The following is a 21,918-nucleotide window of genomic DNA, read 5'->3' as shown; positions in this document are numbered from 1 at the left end:
AAAAATGTGATCGTTATATAGTTGATACACGGTAATAGCTGAAGTAAAAAGAAAGAGATACACTATAAGGACAAAAGTATTGGGACACCTGACTTTCACATCCATAGTTGGTTCTTTCCTAAACTGTTATCGCAAATCTGAAGACACACAATTGTATATGATGTGTTTGAATGCAGTAGCATGCAATTTCTCTGCACTTGAACCAGGAGACCCAAACATGTTCCAGCATGACTATACCCCTGTGAACAAAGCAAACGCTATTAAGATATGATTTGCATTGGTTTGAGTGTAAGATCTCCTGCAATAGAGCTCTTACCTCAACCCTATTGAACCCAAGTCCTCTTCACCTCACCTACATCACTACCTGACTTTACTAAGACTCTTCTGTCTGAATGAGCACAAATCTCCACAAACACAATCCATAATCTAGTGGAACATCTTCCCAGAGAGGGAAAGTTATTATAAGAGCAAATGGAGACTTAATGTGGAATGAGATGTTAAAAAATCACATATAAATATTATGGCCAGGTGTCCACAAACTTTTAGCAATATAGTGTATAGAATAAGCATATTTATATGTGGAATCTTGTTTAATTTGACATCACACTGCATTATTAATTCATCATTTATGGCATGTCTTTTTACTCAACTTCAAACAATCTAATCTTGCTTAAAATTACAATTGAGATATAAGAAGTAATGTGTATAGTAAGTTGTTTATGCATGTTAATGCATGCAGAGCTCTGTATTAGTATTTGTACATTTACTGCATGTATTTAAACATTCTTAAGGGAACAAGTTGGTGTGGTGGGGAGTGGCTGGACCTGGGCGAGTTTTTCTCTGTGTATGTGTGAGTGTATTTGAATTGTTTTGTCTATTTTGCTTTATGTACAGTAGTTTCTGTCTATTTGTTAAGGACCCCCTTGAGAACTAGATGGTTCATCTCAAGTGGTTTATCCTTTCAATCAACTTACAGAAATATGAGCAAAATTAATCACCTTTTTGAATGAAAATAAAAGTGCATTACTGTGAAAAACGTGGGGGACGGCCTGAAGTGCTTGGGTTGAGGCTAAAATCATAGATCTTAGGACTAAATGAAATACATTGGCTAATAAAACAGATTCTGTCATAGAAGGTGTTTTATTTTGGTAACTGTTTCCACATAAATAGCTCTGAGCTCTTTCCTGTTTGCAGTGGTGATGGATAGGGTGAAGGACGAGGTCAGACAGGAGTCTCTGTGGACTATGATGTTTGTGGAGGATATTGTGATTTGTGGTGAGAGTAGGGAGCAGGTGAAGAAGAGCCTGGAGAGGTGGAGGTGCACACTGGAGAAAAGGGGAATGAAAGTCAGTAGGAGTAAGACAGAGTACATGTGTGTGAATGAGAGGGAGGGCAGTGGAGTAGTGTGGTTACAGGGAAAAGAGGTGGAGAAGGTGGTGGAGATATATATTAGTATTAAGATGGGCCTTATACTAGTTCTCTAAACACACATTCCTATGTTATCTGTGCAGTGTCTATAGGATCTTTACGATGTGAGTATGTAAGGTACACGGAATGTCTTTGTCTGGACTCACACATCTCTGGTTACTGTGTCTTCTTACCCAATCAGAATCAGTTTTGGCTCAGGGGTTTTCCAGAGTCTACTGTGTATATACAGTGAGGAAAATAAGTATTTGAACACCCTGCTATTTTGCAAGTTCTCCCACTTAGAAATCATGGAGGGGTCTGAAATTGTCATCGTAGGTGCATGTCCACTGTGAGAGACATAATCTAAAAAAAAATCCAGAAATCACAATGTATGATTTTTAAACTATTTATTTGTATGATACAGCTGCAAATAAGTATTTGAACACCTGTCTATCAGCTAGAATTCTGACCCTCAAAGACCTGTTAGTCTGCCTTCAAAATGTCCACCTCCACTACATTTATTATCCTAAATTAGATGCACCTGTTTGAGGTCGTTAGCTGCATAAAGACACCTGTCCACCCCATACAATCAGTAAGAATACAACCACTAACATGGCCAAGACCAAAGAGCTGTCCAAAGACACTAGAGACAAAAGTGTACACCTATGGAAAGGGCTACGGGGAAATTGCCAAGCAGCTTGGTGAAAAAAGGTCCACTGTTGGAGCAATCATTAGAAAATGGAAGAAGCTAAACATGACTGTCAATCTCCCTCGGACTGGGGCTCCATGCAAGATCTCACCTCGTAGGGTCTCAATGATCCTAAGGAAGGTGAGAAATCAGCCCAGAACTACACGGGAGGAGCTGGTCAATGACCTGAAAAGAGCTGGGACCACCGTTTCCAAGGCTACTGTTGGTAATACACAAACGTCATGGTTTGAAATCATGCATGGCACGGAAGGTTCCCCTGCTTAAACCAGCACATGTCCAGGCACGTCTTAAGTTTGCCAATGACCATTTGGATGATCATGGGAGCCATGGGAGAAAGTCATGTGGTCAGATGAGACCAAAATAGAACTTTTGGGTCATAATTCCACTAAACGTGTTTGGAGGAAGAATAATGATGAGTACCATCCCAAGAACACCATCCCTACTGTGAAGCATGGGGGTGGTAGCATCATGCTTTGGGGGTGTTTTTCTGCACATGGGACAGGGCGACTGCACTGTATTAAGGAGAGGATGACCGGGGCCATGTATTGCGAGATTTTGGGGAACAACCTCCTTCCCTCAGTTAGAGCATTGAAGATGGGTCGAGGCTGGGTCTTCCAACATGACAATGACCCGAAGCACACAGCCAGGATAACCAAGGAGTGGCTCTGTAAGAAGCATATCAAGGTTCTGGCATGGTCTAGCCAGTCTCCAGACCTAAACCCAATAGAGAATCTTTGGAGGGAGCTCAAACCCTGTGTTTCTCAGCGACAGGCCAGAAACCTGACTGATCTAGAGAAGATCTGTGTGGAGGAGGCCAAAATCCTCCTGCAGTGTGTGCAAACCTGGTGAAAAACTACAGGAAACGTTTGACCTCTGTAATTGCAAACAACTGTACCAAATTTTAACTTTCTCAGGTGTTCAAAAACTTATTTGCAGCTGTATCATACAAATAAATAGTTTTAAAATCATACATTGTGATTTCTGGATTTTTTTTTTTTAGATTATGTCTCTCACAGTGCACATGCACCTACGATGACATTTTCAGACCCTTCCATGATTTCTAGTTGGAGAACTTGCAAAATAGCAGAGTGTTCAAATACTTATTTTCCTCACTGTGTGTGTATATATATATATATATATATATATATATATATATATATATATATATATATATATATTCTGTGTGCTGTGTGATTCCTGATCAGAAAAGACAAAACCGGCATCTTGGATCACATGGGAAACCTCTCCAAGATTCCAAAAATGATTTTTTTGTTAAGGCATGATAAAAATCTAACAATATTTAATATATAAAAAATAAAAATAAAATAATACATGAATAAATAGATAGAAATAAACACTGATTTATTATTAATTAATTTATGTATGTATTTATTTTTATTTTTATTTTGTTAACTTCTGAAAGCTGCTTACTGTTACATCTTACTGAATACATTACACTTTTTAACAGCAGCTATCATAGCATAGCAGATGATCATTGTACAATGGTACACATTTTTTCTCTCTGATCATTTTAGTTTTAATGGGAGCTCTAAAAGTCTAAAGTATAACAGAAAGTTGATTGCGGACATTCAGTTGCAGATTTGAGGTCTGTGAGGTCAGAGGGATATCCAGTTAATATAGATAACCCATGCTGCTGTAGTTGATGTGAATGTACATTTAACACGGTAACGTGGCAAAGTATTTACACTATGACCGACTGCAGATTTTAAAGGAGATACAGTAATGATCTGAAATAACCTCAGTCTGGGAAATTATTACGATATTTTTAATATTTAATCAAAATATTAGTTTTAAATTAAGATTGTGTCACCACTATGAGTGGGTCCTATAGCATTCTGATTAATTTCTACTGAATCTAGAATGGACACAACTGCTGCTTTTAAAGAGTCTCCCTAAATATCAAAATAAATATTAAAGTCATATTAATATTAATGCTTTGTATAAAGATGTAGAAGCGAGATTTGTGATGAAATCAGCACATTCTAAAAGAAAATTAGAGTAGGGTCCCTGGGGGTCTAATAAATAATAACTAATGGAATTGACTGACCAGACTTGTTTCTGGAAGCTGCATTTGTTATGTTGGTGTAAAAAACAAAATTTTGTTTATTTATATATATATTTTTTTTTGTGATGCTAAGATTATTATTATAAATAACTTGACTCTGCCTCTGCCATTTGGACAGGGCTTGTCTTTGTTTGTCTGCTCCCTGGCTTTGGCTCTGGATAGTCACTGGTTAACAAATCCTGTTTTGAGACTATGACTTATCTTAGAGAACCTGTGCTTGCTTAGAAACAACAACTTTCAGGGTAAAAGGTAGGTGTACATGAAGACTCTTCTCTGTTCTGCCACCAAGGTGGTGGAATTAACTTCCCCTAGATGTCTGAACAGCTGTCAGTCACTGCCCAACTTCAAACGATGGGTAAGGATCTTTCCTCTTCCTGAAACACTTGCACTTTTTCATTGTTTTCTCATATAAAAAAAAGTGCTAAAAATTCTGTCAACAGAGTTTTAGGCTGATGGTATCCTAAGTCTGTAATCTCATGAACCAGTGTTGATTTATTCACAGGTAAAGAGATTCAAAGCACTTTTGTATGTCGCTCTGGATAAGGGCATCTGCTGCATGCAATAAATATAAATGTAAGCTGAGCTGCGATGTCCAACAACCTGACCTAATCTTGATCTACTCACCCTGCTAAAAGTGCTCTGAGTCTCCATCAAGGAATAAATCAACACAGATTCAGTAAATTGCAAACTTACAATACCATCAGTCTTAAACTCTTTTCCTCTGGAGGAAAAAAAAGTGGAACACATGAAAATGTAAAACACTTCATATCTAACAGAAAGTAATTAAATAGTGGCCTACAGTGATCTTGGTAATGAGGGTCACTCTGAATCTCTGCTTTCTATGATTTACACTGTGGAACATTTCATTGCCTTCATGGCCGAGTGCTGGGATGTGATGGTGGATGAATCTGGGTGAATGGAAAAAAAAGTGAATGGAGGGAACATGTGTGAGGAGGAGGAATGGACTGAGCAGAATAAAAACAAAATAAAGAACACACTAGAAGATAATAAGCCTTTAAGATAAAACTTTATTTGTAGGGAAATTTCCAAAAAGTGGTGTAGAAAGAAAGAAAGAAAGAAAGAAAAAAAGAAAGAAAGAAGAGTAAATAAAACTCCATTTATTTTTCTTCTATATTTTAGATAAAATGATTGCAGTTTTATGGGATGGGTGTTTTTGTAGGAAATATTATATAATACATCATATACATATAATACACATCCAGGTGTGTGTGTGTGTGTGTGTGTGTGTGTGTGTGTGTGTGTGTGTGAGTATGTGTATGATCACCTGATACTAGTAAGAAATAGAGATCAGATCAGAGAAAAAATAAAAAAATTATTGCGTCTGATCCTGTAGCATAAAGATAGTGATTTGGACATGTGATTTGGACTCTTTCTGCTCTAGGCTTTTTCACATCAACTCCTCAGATCCTGTAGATTAACGTGTTCTCGGTTTGCAGACATGGAAATGCAGGAACACTGGAGTCTTCACACACAATTGTTCATCACCAGTAAAATCTACAAGAGAAAGAAGTGAATCAGTAACAGAAAACTAGAAGGTGGTGTTTGATAATCAGCAGCAGGTAATTATCTCTGCTTCAAGGAAACCAGGATTTGATTCCAGTGTATCATTTGTCCTTCAGCATTTCTTCATGCTTATATAATATCTTTGGTAGAACATTTAGTGAGAACAAATGAGAAGGTGCAGAAGATGGAAGAGGAACATGAGCAGATATTTGCATCACATCACTGCACTGCACTACAGCACTTCCAGGCTGTAGAGTTTTTGCTACTTTTAATAAAGATCACCCGCTGTGGAGCTTCTCTCTTGTTCTACATGGATATTAAAGTGCAGACTTTAAGAACAAGCTGAGGGGAATTTTACAGGAATGATAGAAGACACGGTGTGGAGGTGGAGAGATAAAAGGACTGTCCGAGTGAGGAAACCAGCTGCTTACAGGAAATCCAATATTATATAAGATAATAAAAGATGATCATCATCTAATAAATAACGCTAATGTGCTGAATAACGCTAATGTAGTAAATAACGCTGATGTAGTAAATAACACTAATGTATTAAATGACACTAATTTGCTAAATAACGCTAATGTGCTAAATAACGCTAATGTAGTAAATAACACTGATGTAGTAAATAACACTAATGTAGTAAATAACACTGATGTAGTAAATAACGGTAATGTAGTAAATAACCAATGTATAAATAACACTAATGTAGTAAATAACGCTAATGTAGTAAATAACACTAATGTAGTAAATAACGGTAATGTAGTAAATAACCAATGTATAAATAACACTAATGTAGTAAATAACGCTGACGTAGTAAATAACGCTAATGTAGTAAAAAACGCTGACATAGTAAATAACGCTGACGTAGTAAATAACGCTAATGTAGTAAAAAACGCTAATGTAGTAAATAACGCTAATGTAGTAAATAACACTAATGTAGTAAATAACGGTAATTTAGTAAATAACCAATGTATAAATAACACTAATGTAGTAAATAACGCTAATGTAGTAAATAACACTAATGTAGTAAATAACGCTGACATAGTAAATAACGCTGACGTAGTAAATAACGCTAATGTAGTAAAAAACGCTAATGTAGTAAATAACACTAATGCGGTAAATAACATTAATGTAGTAAATAACACTGATGTAGTAAATAACACTGATGTAGTAAATAACATTAATGTAGTAAATAACACTAATCATTACATCAGTTTCAGTGTTTATATAAAACAGATTATTACTCACTTCAGTGTCTGTAGTTTGTAACGTTTATCATCCTTCAGATCAGAGAGACACTTCACTTCTGAGTCTCCTACTTTATTCCCAGACAGACTCAGTTCTCTCAGGTGTGAGGGGTTTGATCTCAGAGCTGAAGCGAGAGCAGCACAGCCTTCATCTGATACTCCACAATCCATCAACCTGCAGATACACAATGACACACACTTCACTTTCTCAGTTTCTACACATTGCACATCCTTTGTGTTCTTTCCACTAGAAAGAGAGAGAGAGAGAGAGAAAGAGAGAGAAAGTACGGTGGCCGAGAAGTGCAATAACACAAACAAATCAGAAAACAAATTAACAAATTAGAAAACACAAACAAATGCAAAAACAAAAATAACAAATTCAAAAACACAAGGAGGATTCAGACAAATTGGAAAAGAGAGGTATAGTTTGTGAATGAAACACTTTCTGATCAGTAAACCTGTCATTCAAAATATACAAGAAGTATGAAATCTTATAACTTTTTTCTTGTACATGTGTAAAGTTCTCCATTTACTTTAAACTATTTTTTTATTTTAATTAGTGCACCTTTAAATATAATGCAGCAAGGAGAAACTGGAATGAATTGAAAGCAACTTTGAGGAAGGACATTCATATGCAGTGATGTTGGAGATGCTGCAGTATATCATCACATAAAGATTAGTTTCTACACTTTTACACAGACGTTCCTCCACAAACTTTCTCCTGCTGCAGACTGTTACTTCAGACACTTTATGGTCTGATATCCATAACTGGCTTTACCCAAAGGTTCCCCATCTAAGAACTTTCACTGTGAAGAACATTATCTTTGGACTTATAATAAACAATAACAAAGACGACTTTCTTGTTTATAATATACTTCTGATGGGAATAGTTTTTTTACACAAATCGAAGTACTTGAAGAAAGTGAAACTAACGTTTTTTTTGCGTTTTTTAATGAGTTTGATTCTTTTACAAAATCCCTTAAAGTGATTAAAAAATTAAATGAATGATGGATGGAGGAGAGACTTTGTCAGGGAGCACCCTGCGTCTTCACCCCTGCGTGCTCCGCCCACACGGAGCTCCTCGCCTGATTACTAATCCGTCACACCTAACTTCCATTCCCACGCACACATATAAACCACTCACTCACACACACTTTGTCCGTTATTGTTTTCCACGTTCACGCTGTCTGCACCATGCTTATCCGCTGCTGCCAGCGCCGCGCTTCCCTCAGCATGGACCCGTGGATTCTTTACACAAACTGCCTTTTGCCTTATCGGGACTACACCGTTTCGCTGCACATATTTGTGTGATTCCTGCCTTTTTTCCCTATTAAACGTTGTTTGCGTATACTGAGCTGATGCAACTGGGTTTACAAAGGCTGTCCCGGAGGGAGATGAACAGCCGCCTGGCCGCCGGTAAATGCCTGTACTGTGAAAAGCCGGGTCACTCCATCGCCAGATGCCCCACACGCCCTGCTCGCACCGCGGTGAGAACCGTGAAGTTCCCCTCTGACATTTAACCATTGTGTAAGCTCACCGTGATGCTGCTAACCCCTGCTCTCTCCATCTCGGTGCGGGCTCTGGCCGACTCCGGCTCCGCACAAAACTTCATCTCTCCCCCGAGAGCAGCTCCCCCGAGAGAGAGGCTCCCAGGATTTAGCTGTCCAGACCATCCAGGGACGTCCACTGGGCCGGGGCTGGGTGAAGTATTGTGCACAGGTCGTGAAGCTGCGAGTCGGATTATTCCACCAGGAGGAGATCCGGTTCATGGTGCTTAAGGACTCCACGCTAAGTGTCATCCTGGGAAGACCCTGGCTTGTGACATCCTGGAGTGGAGTCCCCACTGCAAGAAGCACTGCCTCTCCCGGCTCCCGTACAGGATCACAAGAGCCTTGACAGGACCTGCTCCCCAAGCTGCCCAAAGGCCGGATCTATCCCCTGTCTGTCCCTAAACACTGAGCAATGGAGGAGTATGTCCAGCAGGCTCTCCGACAGGGGTTCTTTGCCCCGTCTACCTCCCTGGCGGCGTCAAGTTTCTAATTCGTGGGGAAAAAGGACGGGGGCCTCCATCCCTGCATTGACTACCGGCAGCTGAACGCCCAGATCGCTCCTCTCCCTTACCCCCTCCCGCTAGTTTCAGCGGCCCTGGAGGACCTAAGGAAAGCTCAGGTGTTCACTACAATCTGGTGCGCATCAGAAAGGGGGACGAGTGGAAAACCACCTTCATCACACCGTCTGGGCACTATGAGTACCGGGTCATGCCGTACGGCCTCTCCATCTTTCCGGCAGTCTTCCAGGGGTTCATGAACGAGGTGCTCCAGCCTTACCTCCAGAAGTTCGTCATGGTCTACATTGACGACAACCCGCATCTCACGAAGACTGGAGGAACACCACGGCCACATGCGTGATGTTCTCGGAGCACTCTGTTTGCACCATCTATACCTGAACCTCTTAAAGTGCAAGTTCCAACGCCCTCAGATCCATTTCCTGGGTTACGTGATCAGCGCACACGGATACAGATGGACGAGGGGAAAGTGAAACCTGTGCGGGACTGGCCCGTCCCAGAGACCATCAAAGAGCTCCAACGCTTCCTGGGCTTCGCTAACTTCTACCGCCGGTTCATCCAGGGCTAGAGCTGGGTCACCACTCCCCTCACTTCACTCCCCAGGAGGCTCAGGAGGGCTTCCACGAGCTCTGCCGGCGCTTCTGTCTCGCTCCCGTGTTGCGCCACCCTGATCCCAGGAGGCCGTTCGTGGTCGAGGTCGATGCCTCCTTAACCAGCGTAGGGGCTGCTCTCTCCCAGCGGTCGGGCACCCCTCCCCAGCTCTACCCGTGCGCTTTCTACTCACACAAGCTCTCCACGGCCGAACAGAATTATGACATCGGCAACCGGGAGCTCCTGGCAATAAAGCTCGCCCTGGAAGAGTGGAGACACTGGCTGGAGGGAGCGGAACACCCGTTCACCATAATTACAGACCACAAAAACCTCCAGTACCTACAGGAGCCCCGGAGACTAAACCCCAGGCAGGCGGTTCTTTACCCGGTTCCGGTTCCATGTCACTTACCGAGCCGGGGCACTGAATGGAAAGGCCGACGCCCTCTCCCGAGTGTTCGGGCCAGAAGAACCCAGCGATCCAGACCCCATCCTTCCACCTGCACTCATCGTGGGGCCCATTGTCTGAGAGATCGACGAGGAGATCCGCACGGCCTCTCTCCAAGAACTGGGCCCCGAGGGGTGCCTTGAGGCTGGGTACGGGCCACCCGGGCGAGAAACGGATGGTCCAGCTCGTCCAGACGCGCAACTGGCGACCCGGAATGACCAAGAAAATCACCCGTTTCGTTCAGGGGTGTGCCACCTGCGCCATGTCCAAGGTCCAATGTCACCTGCCTGTGGGTAAGCTGGTGCCGCTCCCCGTCCCTCAGCGCCCCTAGTCCCATTTGGGCATCGACTTTGTGACCGACCTGCCGTGGTCAGAAGGCAACACGTGTATCCTAGTGGTGGTGGATCATTTCTCCAAGGGCTGCCGCTTCATCCCCCTAAAGGGTCTACCTACCGCCCTTGAAACAGATGAGGCCCTGTTCCACCACGTCTTCCGGACTTTCGGCCTACCGGAGGAGATTGTCTCAGACCGAGGGCCTCAGTTCACTTCACGCATCTGGAGGGCTTCTTTCAGCTTCTGAGGGTATCAGTAAACCTCACTTCCAGCTACCAGTCCAACGGTCAAGCTGAGTAGAAGATCCAGGAGCTGAGCCAGTAGCTGAGGGTCTACTGCAGCCAGGACCAGGGGAATCGGTGTCGTTTCCTGCCGTGGGTGGAATACGCACAGAACTCGCTCCGCCAAGACATCACAGGCCTCACCCCCTTTCAGTGCGTGCTGGGGTTCCAGCCACCCTTGTTCCCCTGGTCGGACGAGCCCAGTAATGTGCCCGCAGTGGACTCCAGGTTCCAGAAGAGCAACCGGGTCTGGGAGTCAGCACACACACAACTGCGTCGGGCGATCCGTAACACTCGCAGACACGCCGATGCTCGTCGTTTGGAGTCCCCGTGTTTCCGTCCCGGGGACTAGGTCTGGCTGTCAACGAGAGACCTATGGCTGAGGCTCCCATGCCGCAAGTTAAGCCCCCCCAGTTCATCGGGCCCTTTAGGGTTGCCAGGCGGTTCAGCGACATGTTCTACCGGCTGGACTTGCCGCCAAGGTACCGCATACACCCAACCTGTCACCTGTCCCTACTAAAGCCTGTGTCTCTCCGTCTCTTACCCTCCAGGTGGCCCCTTGGCTCCCGTCCAGCCGGAGGTCGTGGATCAGCCAAGCGTCTAAGCAGTATGAGAGGTGTTGGATTCCCGATGGTGCAGGGGTCGCCTTGAGTACTTGGTGGACTGGGAGGGATACAGCTCAGAGGAGCGGTCTTGGGTGGCCAGACAGGACGTGCTGGACCCGGCGCTGCTGGGGGAGTTCCACGCCGCTCACCCGCGGCCCCCGGCGCCCCGGGCTATGGGTTGGCCTCGTCGCAGGGTCAGGGCGTCCAGTGCCGCCCCTTGGGGAGGGGGTGGTGTCAGGGAGCACCCTGCATCTTCACCCACGGAGCTCCTCGCCTGATTACTAATCCGTCACACCTGACTTCCATTCCTACGCACACATATAAACCACTCACTCACACACACACACTTTGTCTGTTATTGTTTTCCACGTTCACGCTGTCTGCACCACGCTTATCCGCTGCTACCAGCGCCGCGCTTCCATTAGCGCGGACCCGTGGATTCTTTACACGAACTACCATTTGCATTATCGGGACTACACAGCTTCGCTGCACGTATTTGTGTGATTCCTGCCTTTTTTCCTCATTAAACGTTGTTTGCGTATACTGGTTCTCCCGCATTACAGACTTGACTTTTAGGTCTCTTTATTGCTGAAAGTTAAAAAACATTTAGAAAAGTTGGAACATTTGATTGAATTTAATTGAATTTTAGTTGCAGAAAGTCGTCATGATCATCATCACAAAGACATACAGTTTTCCAAGCATGACAAGTTACCTATGACAATACAGCACACTGTCCTCCATCAAGAGTATAATAAGCCAGAACACCAAGCAGCAGCATGCATTCAGCATCATGCAACCTGCCGAACAGCAGGTAATAGAAGACAGCATTAATCACCTTATATACGATCAATTCTATACCCAGTAAAGTTGAGTGTTCTGATTCCTGTACCGTGTTTTTACTGACACGCTGGGGCGAGTACAATCCCCTGATCAGTGAAAACCAGATAGTGAAAATCCTTATATGGTACTTTGAACTAGATCACACATCACACACCATCACACTCATCACTGACCATCACACTCACATTACTGAGCATCACACCCACTTTTTAAACCAGGTGATTTATAAGCATGAGCCCCGTCAGACTGGTCGTGGGGGAGGTGTAGCAACCATTTATATTGCCTCTCTTAATGTTAGTCAGAGATTAGGATTCAGTTTTAAATCATTTGAAGTGCTCATTCTTAAAATATTACTTTCAGACATACATAGAAAATTCACTCTGGTCACCGTGTACAGACCCCCAGGGCCCTACGCAAATTTTCTTCAAGAGTTTGCCTGTTTTTTATCAGACCTCTTGATAAATTTTGATAAAGTGCTGCATGTATAAGATTTTAGTATTTATGTAGATGATGCAAACGATGCCCTAGGACTATCATTTGTGGACTTATTAAACTCTTTTGGGGTTAAACAAAAGAGTTTTTTTAACTCATCGCTCATCGCCTCAACCACACATTAGACTTGATAATATCCCACGGAGCAGAAGTCACTGATATAGATATTTTACCTCAGAGTGATGACATCACAGACCATTATCTCATACTGTACACACTGCCGGTAGAGCAGATTAGCCGTGTTTCACAACGTTATCAACCTGGTAGGACTATTGTTCTGACCACTAAGACAGATTCATAAATAACCTGCCCGATTCATCTCAATTTCTCACTAAACCCATAACTGCTAATAATCTTGATGAAATGGTTAACAACATAGACCTTATCTTCACTAGCACATTAGACACTGTTGCCCCCATCCGGTTAAAAAAGTTTAGAGAACAAACACCTACACCTTGGTATAATAGTCATATGCATGCCCTCAAGAGAACAGTCCGTAATCTGGAGAGAAAATGGAGGAAAACTAAATTGGAAGTATTTAGAATTGCATATAAAGACAGTATGCTCAGCTAGAGACAGGCGTTAAAAGCTGCTAGAGCTCAACACCTGAGCAAACTCATAGAAAACAACAAAAACAATCCCAGGTTCCTTTTCAGTACTGTAGCTAAACTAACTACAAATCAGGTATCTGAAAAATGTGTTCCATCACAGTTTAGTAGTGAGGACTTTATGAATTTCTTCACTGAAAAAATAGATAACATTAGAAAAACAATTGTGGCGGTCCAACCTCTGACAGCATCTTCTGACATTGTCTCGCCTACAACTCCACATCTACAATGTTTTACATGTATAGGACAGGAAGAGCTGTATAATGTTATTACCAAAGCTTAATCAACAACATGTCAGTTAGATCCGATTCCAACTCATCTATTGAAGGAAGTGTTACATGCAGCTGGTGAGCCTCTTCTCAATATTATTAACTCCTCACTATCGTTAGGTCACGTCCCTAAATCCCACAAGTTAGCAGTTTTTAAGCCCCTCTAAAAAAACTAATCTGGATCCAAACACACTATCGAATTACAGACCAATTTCAAATCTCTCATTTATGTCTAAGATATTAGAAAAGATTGTCGCTGCCCAGTTATGTTCCCACTTGCAAGAGAACAATATATTTGAAGAGTCAGCTCAGTCAGGTTTTAGGCCCCATCATAGCACAGAAACTGCCCTAGTTAAAATAACTAATTACCTGTTTTTAGCTTCAGACCAAGGCTTCATCTCGCTGTTGGTTTTACTAGATCTTAGTGCTGCATTCGACACTATAGACCATGATCTCCTCCTACATTGGCATTCAGGGACAGGCATTAAGCTGGTTTAAATCCTACCTGTCCAGTCGTTACCATTTCGTAGACTTAAATTGAGAGTTATCCAGGCTAATGCTGGTAAATTATGGCGTGAAGCAAGGTTCAGTTCTAGGACCCCTGCTTTTCATAATATACATGCTTCCCTTAAGAGATATTATTAGAAGGCATGGAATTAGCTTTCATTGTTATGCTGATGATACCCAGCTATATATCTTAACAAAACCAGGCGATACAGTTCAATTAACTCGGATAACTGAGTGTGTTAAAGAAATAAGAGATTGGATGACCCATCATTTTCTACTATTAAATTCTGATAGGTGGAGATTTTGCTCATCGGCCCAAAAATCAGTATACAGAAGCTCCAGAATCTCAACCTGCATTTAGACGGATGTTCTGTAACCACTAGTTCAACAGTAAAAGACCTAGGAGTTATTTTAGACAGCAACTTTTAAAAATCACATTAACCAAGTTACAAAAACAGCCTTCTTTCACCTTAGAAATATTTCTAAGTTAAGAAACATGTTATCTATATCTGATGCAGAGAAGCTCGTCCATGCGGTCATGACCCTCAGAAAAGATTATTGTAATGCATTACTAGGTGGATGTCCTGCATCATTAATAAACAAGCTTTAGTTAGTTCAGAATGCGGCAGCAAGAGTTCTTACAAGGTCAAGAAAATATGACCATATAACCCCAATCTTATCATCCCTACATTGGCTTCCTGTTAAGTTTCGAATAGACTTCAAACTACTACTTCTTACTTATTAAGCACTAAATGGTTTGGCTCCCATGTATCTCTCTAGTCTTTTAACACGCTACAATCTGCCACGCTCCTTAATATCTCAAACCTCTGGGCTTCTAGTAGTTCCTAGAATAGCAAAGTCCACTAAAGGCGGTAGAAAATTTTTACATCTAGCTCCTAAAATCTGGAATAGTCTTCCTGACAGTGTTCGGGGCTCAGACACACTCTATCAGTTTAAGTGCAGATTAAAAACATATTTTCAGCAAAGCCTACACATAACATACGTCACACATCATAACCTTGTGCTCCAGAACATCTGATCACATCACATTATCAACTTCTGCTGTTAATATCATGAACAGCAGCTACGTTAATTTCTCTCCACTGCTTCTCTTTCTCTCCCCATCCTGAGGTTTGGCCAGCTCCAGTCACGTCCCACCTTATTAAGATTATGGACCTTTGAAGAAGTAGATGCCGAACTCGCAAACATCCCGAACCATCTAGAGACGTACCAGTGCCAACTGGATCCCACTACATGTGTGGAGTTTTGACATTGGACCTCCTGGAGTGTTTAAAGGCTCTGGCATGGAGAAGCTGATGCTGGATCTGTTATGATCACAAATGTTGAGCTCATAAAACTAGGAGCTACTAACCATAAAGACTGTTTAAGACTGTAGAAAGAACATTTCTCATGTTAATTCTCACTCTCCAGTGTTCTGTATTGTACAGCTGCTCATCAGGGATAAATGCACACCATTCACCTTGACTGTTGATTTCTGTAAAGCTGCTTTGAGACAATGTCTGTTGTGAAAAGCGCTATAGAAATAAATTTGACTTGACTCACATCACTGACCAGGAGAGAGAAATGGAGAAACATGTAAAGTAAAATCTTTGAAATCTGAATGTGGAGTAAAAGAAGCTGAGAGTTTTTCAGCTCCAGACAGTATTATCAGTGTTAATCTACTGGAAATACAGATTTAATGCTGCAAGTTTAATTGGACTTTTAAGGTGCAATAAAAGTCACAACAGCTCAATTCTACACTGAGGGATTTTTGTAGCTTGTTAGATATTAGATCATCTTCTCTTTCTTCATTATTCTCCCTCGTGACATTCACATTTATATCAAAACTTTGTACATTTATTATATATTAGAAACTAAAACAATACAAAAGTCAATAAAAAGTCATGATTATAAAAAGAGAAAAATTAAATCAACACTAATTTAAACTAACAAACAAAAGTAAAAAAAATTAATCTATAAACTCCCTCCTCAGAACATTGATGCTGAACCTAAAAGCTCACTAAAAACCTAAAAGTCTCACTATTAGAGAATGTGTGTTACTGAGGAGCAGGTCATGTTACTCTCAGAGAGATGATCTTACCCCAGTATCTCAAGTTTACAGTGAGGATTCCCCAGTACAGCAGAGAGAAACTTCACTCCTGAGTCTCGTACTTTATTCCTAGACAGATTCAGTTTTCTCAGGTGTGAGGGGTTTGATCTCAGAGCTGAAGCGAGAGCAGCACAGCCTTCATCTGATACTCCACAATAGCACAACCTGCAGATACACAATGACACACACTTCACTCTCTCACTTTCTACACATTACACATCCTTTGTGTTTTGAAATGTGTGGTGTGAACAAATGGATGGATGGATGGATAGATGGATGGATAGATGGATGGATGGATGGATGGATGGATGGATGGATGGATGGTAGCAGAAATATGAACAATAGATTGTGTAAATGAGAGAATTCAGATAAATAAACTAAATATTGAAATGGTTTATTCAGTGACAAGAACAAGTCTGTTTCTTTTATGCAGTGTGTGTGTATGTAAATGAGCGACTGTGTGTGTTAGAGAAAGAGAGAGTGTGTGTGTGTGTGTGTGTGTGTGTGTGTGTGTGTGTGTGTGTGAGAGAAAGAGAGTGTGTGTGTGTGTGTGTGTGTGTGTGTGTGTGTGTGTGTGTGTGTGTGTGTGTGTGTGTGTGAGAGAGAGACTTTTTTTCATTTTACAAAACTTTATATACATAAATCACATATAAAATTCAGGGTGACATAATAAATAAAATAATAAATAAATGAATAATTATGTATAAATATGGTTTCATAATTGAGTAAAACATGAGTGATCAGTTCAGTTCTGGTGTAGAGTTTATTCTCCTTCTGTAACAGAGCACAAAGCATTCTCCCAACACCACACACATTTAAACCATATCCATATCATTCATCCTTCTGTAAAAATTAAAATCAATTAAAACTTTTGATTTTATCAGCTCTTTTTTGTGGAAGTCATGTTCTGTGAATCTGTTTTATGTCATCTTAGGATAAAATTACAGTTGGTGAACCTGTATTTCTTAATGTATTTAAAACCAAAAATAAAACACTGAACAGTAAAATCAACATAAAAAGACCTTAAAATGTAGAAACACAAACAGTGACTGCAACCTGGAGCAGTGAATAAAAGCATGAAAAACTGTTTCTCTCTGTGAACAAAAAGGACAGTAAGGTTTAATATCAGGGTTTAAAACAGAAATAAAAGTTTTCACAGAGATTATACCATAATATCAGCATTACAACCCTGAAAACCTCTCCATGAGGTGTCTACCCTCCCACTCAGCTTTTTCTTATTCAAAACCTTAACACACGCTTTGTAGAGCAGCTTCCCCGACACTGACCCAAAGTCCATCTCCCCTTCGCCCCAGCACTCCAGGAGAGGGCGCTTACACCCGTCGAGGTCATGAGCGATGTTCAGCTGGGGAAAGGGTTTATCCTCTGCAGGACCAGCCTCAGTGTGTTGATAGTCCATTAGCTGAGCATGCTCCTCTGATGTTAGTGCAGATCTCCAGCGGTGTAGGAGCTGATTGACAACACGCAGGGACCTCAGTCTCCTATGCGCTGCCAAGTCCTCTGCCCTCGACAAGTCTGACCCCGTGATGTTCACAAGCTCCCGGAGCGTCATGATGCCCGAGGAGATTAGAGCTCTGGACAGTGCAGTAACGGTCACACTGGAGATGTCCAGTTGCCCACCGTACACCAGAAGCTCCTCCAGCAACCAGTGTTAGCTTGTGTTAGAGGGACGACGCGGCGAGGTTGTTGATGACCAGCGTTTGCCCCCTGTAGGACATCTTTGGGACCAACTGTCTCGACCTGTTCAGTCTGCCTTTCACATGCTCTACAGAACCTTTCCAGTTTTTATGTAAAAAATCAATGCTCCCCAGGTAGACACCCAAGTATTTAAAACCGCATCTTTTCCATGCTAAGCCTCATGGCATTGAAGGTTGCCCACCTCCCCACTCCCCAACTAAAATGGCTTCGCTTTTACCCCAGTTGACCTTGGCAGAAGATAAAACCTGAATGTCCTTTAAAATGTCAGTTAAAAACTTTGCATCATCTTGTGTGTTTATCATGAGTACGAAGTCATCTGCGTAAGCTAAGCATATAGAGGCATGAACATGTGGAATGTTAAAACCAGAGAGATGACTCTTTAACTTGTTTAAACGAGGTTCAATCGCCAGAGAGTACAAGATACCAAGAGGGAACAGTCCTGCCTTATCACTCTGTACACTCTAAAAGGAGCATGTAAACCACCATTGACCTTCAGTACACTCTCGATTTCACTGTTCAGCAACTTGATCATGGCTATGAAACCAGGGTTGAACCCAAAGCTTTCCAGCACCTTCCACAAGTATTCATGCTCATGAGAATCAGACCAGTCTTTAAACCCAATAGCCTGAGATCCAAAATGTCACAAATTAATATCTGCTCCATCACCTTCATCAGTCTCGATGCTAATGCTTTTGACAGCAGCTTGCAGTCAGTGCACAGTAGTGACACTAGGTGCCAGTTCAGGTCAGGTCTCCCTTCTTTGGCAGCAGGGTCAAGACCTCTCTCCTGCAGTTTGACAGGAGCTGATCACCTTTCACACTCTCCCTTAGAACCTCCAGCACGTCCTGCCCTATTACTGCCCAGAATGCCTTAAAGAACTCAACAGGGAGACCATCTATTCCTGGTGCCCGCCCATTCTTCATGCCTTGGAGAGCCTCCTGAAGCTCAGACAGTGACAGCTCCCTGTCCAACTCTCTGGCCACTGACTCTGTGAGCTTAGGCAGGTCATTAAGGAAGCTCCCTTTCACCACCTGTGCCCCTGACATCTCGCTGCTATACAGTTTCGAATAGAAGCTGACTGTCTGCTGGTGAATTTCAGAAGGCTCTGATACGAGATCCCCTGATTCTGTTCACACAGCATGCATAAACCTTTTCTGTCCATTCTTTTGCTGTAAACTGAAGAAGAACTTAGAAGGAGCATTCATCTCAGTGACCCTTTTAAAGCGTGAGCGGACCAGCGCCCCCTGTACTGCAGTGTCCAACAGGTCGTTCATTTTGGCTTTTTTGCTTTTGAGGGCTTTAATATGCCCTTGATTTCCTGTGGCCTCCAAACTCTGGAGTTCCACTGTCTCTATCTCCAGAGCTTTTAGAGATCTGGCAATGTCTCTTGTGACATTGGAAGTGTACTGTTGACAGACAATTTTAATTTGTGCCTTTGTCACATCCCACCACTGCTGTAGGGAGTTAAAAGCTGCCTTTTCACATTTAAAACAATTCCATAAGAAAATAAAAGACTCTCTAAGATTAGCATCATCTAAAAGTGTGGTGTTAAAATGCCAGTAGGCACTCTTAGGTTTAATATTCTTTTTAATGATAATACACTGAACCATACAATGATCTGAGATGCCTACTGGAAAAATAGAGCATCTTGTAAAAAAAAGTTAGTTGATTCTTAAAACAATAAAATTGATCTAATCTCGCCAGGGAGAGCGTGTTGTCTAGGGAGTGAGCCCGCATGTACTGTCTCTGTTTCTAATAACATTTTTTCCATATGTCACAGAGATTGTGAGTCTCCACCAACTCCCACAGGCGCTTATGGAAAGCTACATGAGGCTCTGCATGATTTCTGTCCATATTGTCTGATGTACAATTAAAATCACCTTAATCTAAAGATTTCCTGATCTGTAAAAGCTCTTTCCTTTCTTCAGTGCTTTAAATCGTTGACAAACTGTTTGTGGTTTGGGAAAAACTCCTCGACTAATACGTTCTTTTGCCACTTGGTGGTTCTTAAAAACTCTTTAATGTCCTCAGTGCTATATAATACATTTAACGGTTCCTCCTGAGAGTCTAGATTAAAGACTAAATCAGACATTGCGTCTTTATTGTCTGATTCGGGTTCATCTACCTTCACGTCTTGTCCCCCTACCTCGCTTCTTCCTTTTAGTCGGCACCTTAAACTAGGGCTCGTCGTCCATCTCCGCATCTCCCCGTTCCCTTGTACTGGTGTAGTGACTGGTGTCTCCTGGTGACAGCTCTGCACCCCTGTGCCTGCCTCTGTCAGCGCAGGCAGCTCCAGCACTGCTTCCACTATAAATTTTTCAGTTTCACAAGGCCTCTCCAGGTCCAGTTCAGCCGAGCAGGGCCTTTCTGGGCCCGGTTCAGCCGAGCAAAGCTTCTCCCGTGCTGAAGCCGCAGGAGGAACGACTCCAGCAGGTTCAGCTGCTCCTCGCCCCCGTCGCTTGGAGACACCGGGGTCACTCTGTCTTTCAGGACAGGCGCGAACAAGATGCCCTAACTGACCACATTTAAAACATTTTATTTCTGAATTGGTAGAGACAAAGACGTTGTAGTCAAACCAATCAATCCTGAACTTAAAGACTACGTTTAGTTCCTCAACATTTTTATTCAGAACCATAAACACAATCCGCCTAAAAGACACCAAGTTAGTTAGTCACTTTCTCAATACTGTTCAGAAAAACAACTATAGCACTGTTCATACGGGAGGCAGAGACAATATTCTCATGTCCCACCACATTACCAACACACATTCTTCTACACTCGCCCCGCACACCACCTGCACACAGTGCCGGTGAGTCAAACTTTCCAACCAACCTCACGCTCGAAGACGCCATGCTAAACACTCACTCACACACACTCTTACTCACACACCGCACGTGAGTGCGTGTACAGGCACGTTGGTACACACACACACACACACACACACACACACACACAAAATTGTTCCTAGATGTTTAAAGAATGATTTGCAAAAATCGCCGAAAAAAAAGTGACCGGACGCCACGCTCACCATTCCCACGCGCATGCGCAGAGGGAGAGAGAGAGAGAGAGAGAGAGAGAGAGAGAGAGGGAGGGAGGGAGGATAGAGGGAGGGGAAGAGGTAGGGAGGGGAAGAGGGAGAGAGAGACAGAAAGGGATGGAGGAGAGAGAAGGATAGAGGGAGGAGAGAGAGAGAGAGAGAGAGAGATAGAGAGAGGTGGGGTGGAGGAGAGACTCGACTTTTAGTTCTCTTTATTGCTAAAAGTTAAAAAAACATTTTGAAAAGTTGAAACATTTGATTGAATTGAAACTTTAAGATGCAGAAAGCCGTCATGATCAACATCACAAATACATTCATTTATTCCCCATTTGTACTGAAAAGTTTCCATGTTCCTGAACATCTGCTGATATACGAACTGGATTTTTACTCGTGTTTGTATTAAACCCCTAAAAACAAGATTAATTCGGTTCATTCTTTTCCATTTCACTTCCTTTTATACACAATCATATGGTCATTTCACTTCCCCAAATAAAAAGTTCAGTAGTAGCTGAGTATCTTTCCTGCTCTTTGTATCCCACCTGCAGAATCTCCATGAGAAAGAGAGAGAGATAATAGAGAGCAGATAGAGAGGAAAACAGGAGAGGAAACATGATGACTATGTAGATTTCCACTTGTTAGTCTCTTTTCCAGGTTGTTCACCACTAGAGGCAGACATACAATTTATCAAGCAATGACAAGCTACCAATGACATCACAGTGCACCATGCTCCATCAAGAGTAGTAAAGGCCAGAACAACGAGCAGCAGTCGTCATTGACCAGTGGCCATTCGACATCGTGCAACCTGTCACTCAGCACTGACCATTCAGCAGTGGCCTTTCAGAATACATTCTGCATCACGCAACCTACCGAACAGCAGCTAACAGAAGACAGCAAGAATCACCTCATATACGATCTATTCTATACCCAGTAAAGTAGTGTTCTGAATCCTGTACCATGTTTTTACTGACACGCTGGGGCGAGTACAATCCCCTGATCAGCGCACACCAGATAGTGAAAATCCTTATATGGTCCTTCGAGCTAGAGTG

The 21,918-nt window shown here is 42.4% G+C and overlaps 1 protein-coding gene across 1 annotated transcript in view; it reads right to left on the bottom strand.

Moving 5' to 3' along the window:
• LOC124377359 (NACHT, LRR and PYD domains-containing protein 12-like) overlaps nt 1–21,918 on the bottom strand; it is an 839,056-nt gene that overhangs the window by 203,513 nt on the left and 613,625 nt on the right. The gene's annotated exons all lie outside the window — the stretch shown is intronic.

Source organism: Silurus meridionalis, chromosome 23 (genome assembly GCF_014805685.1).
Source record: "Silurus meridionalis isolate SWU-2019-XX chromosome 23, ASM1480568v1, whole genome shotgun sequence".
NCBI classification, from domain to species: Eukaryota; Metazoa; Chordata; class Actinopteri; order Siluriformes; family Siluridae; genus Silurus; species Silurus meridionalis.
Note: the sequence above shows the minus strand (reverse complement) of the source record. Positions and strands in the feature narration are given on the sequence as shown.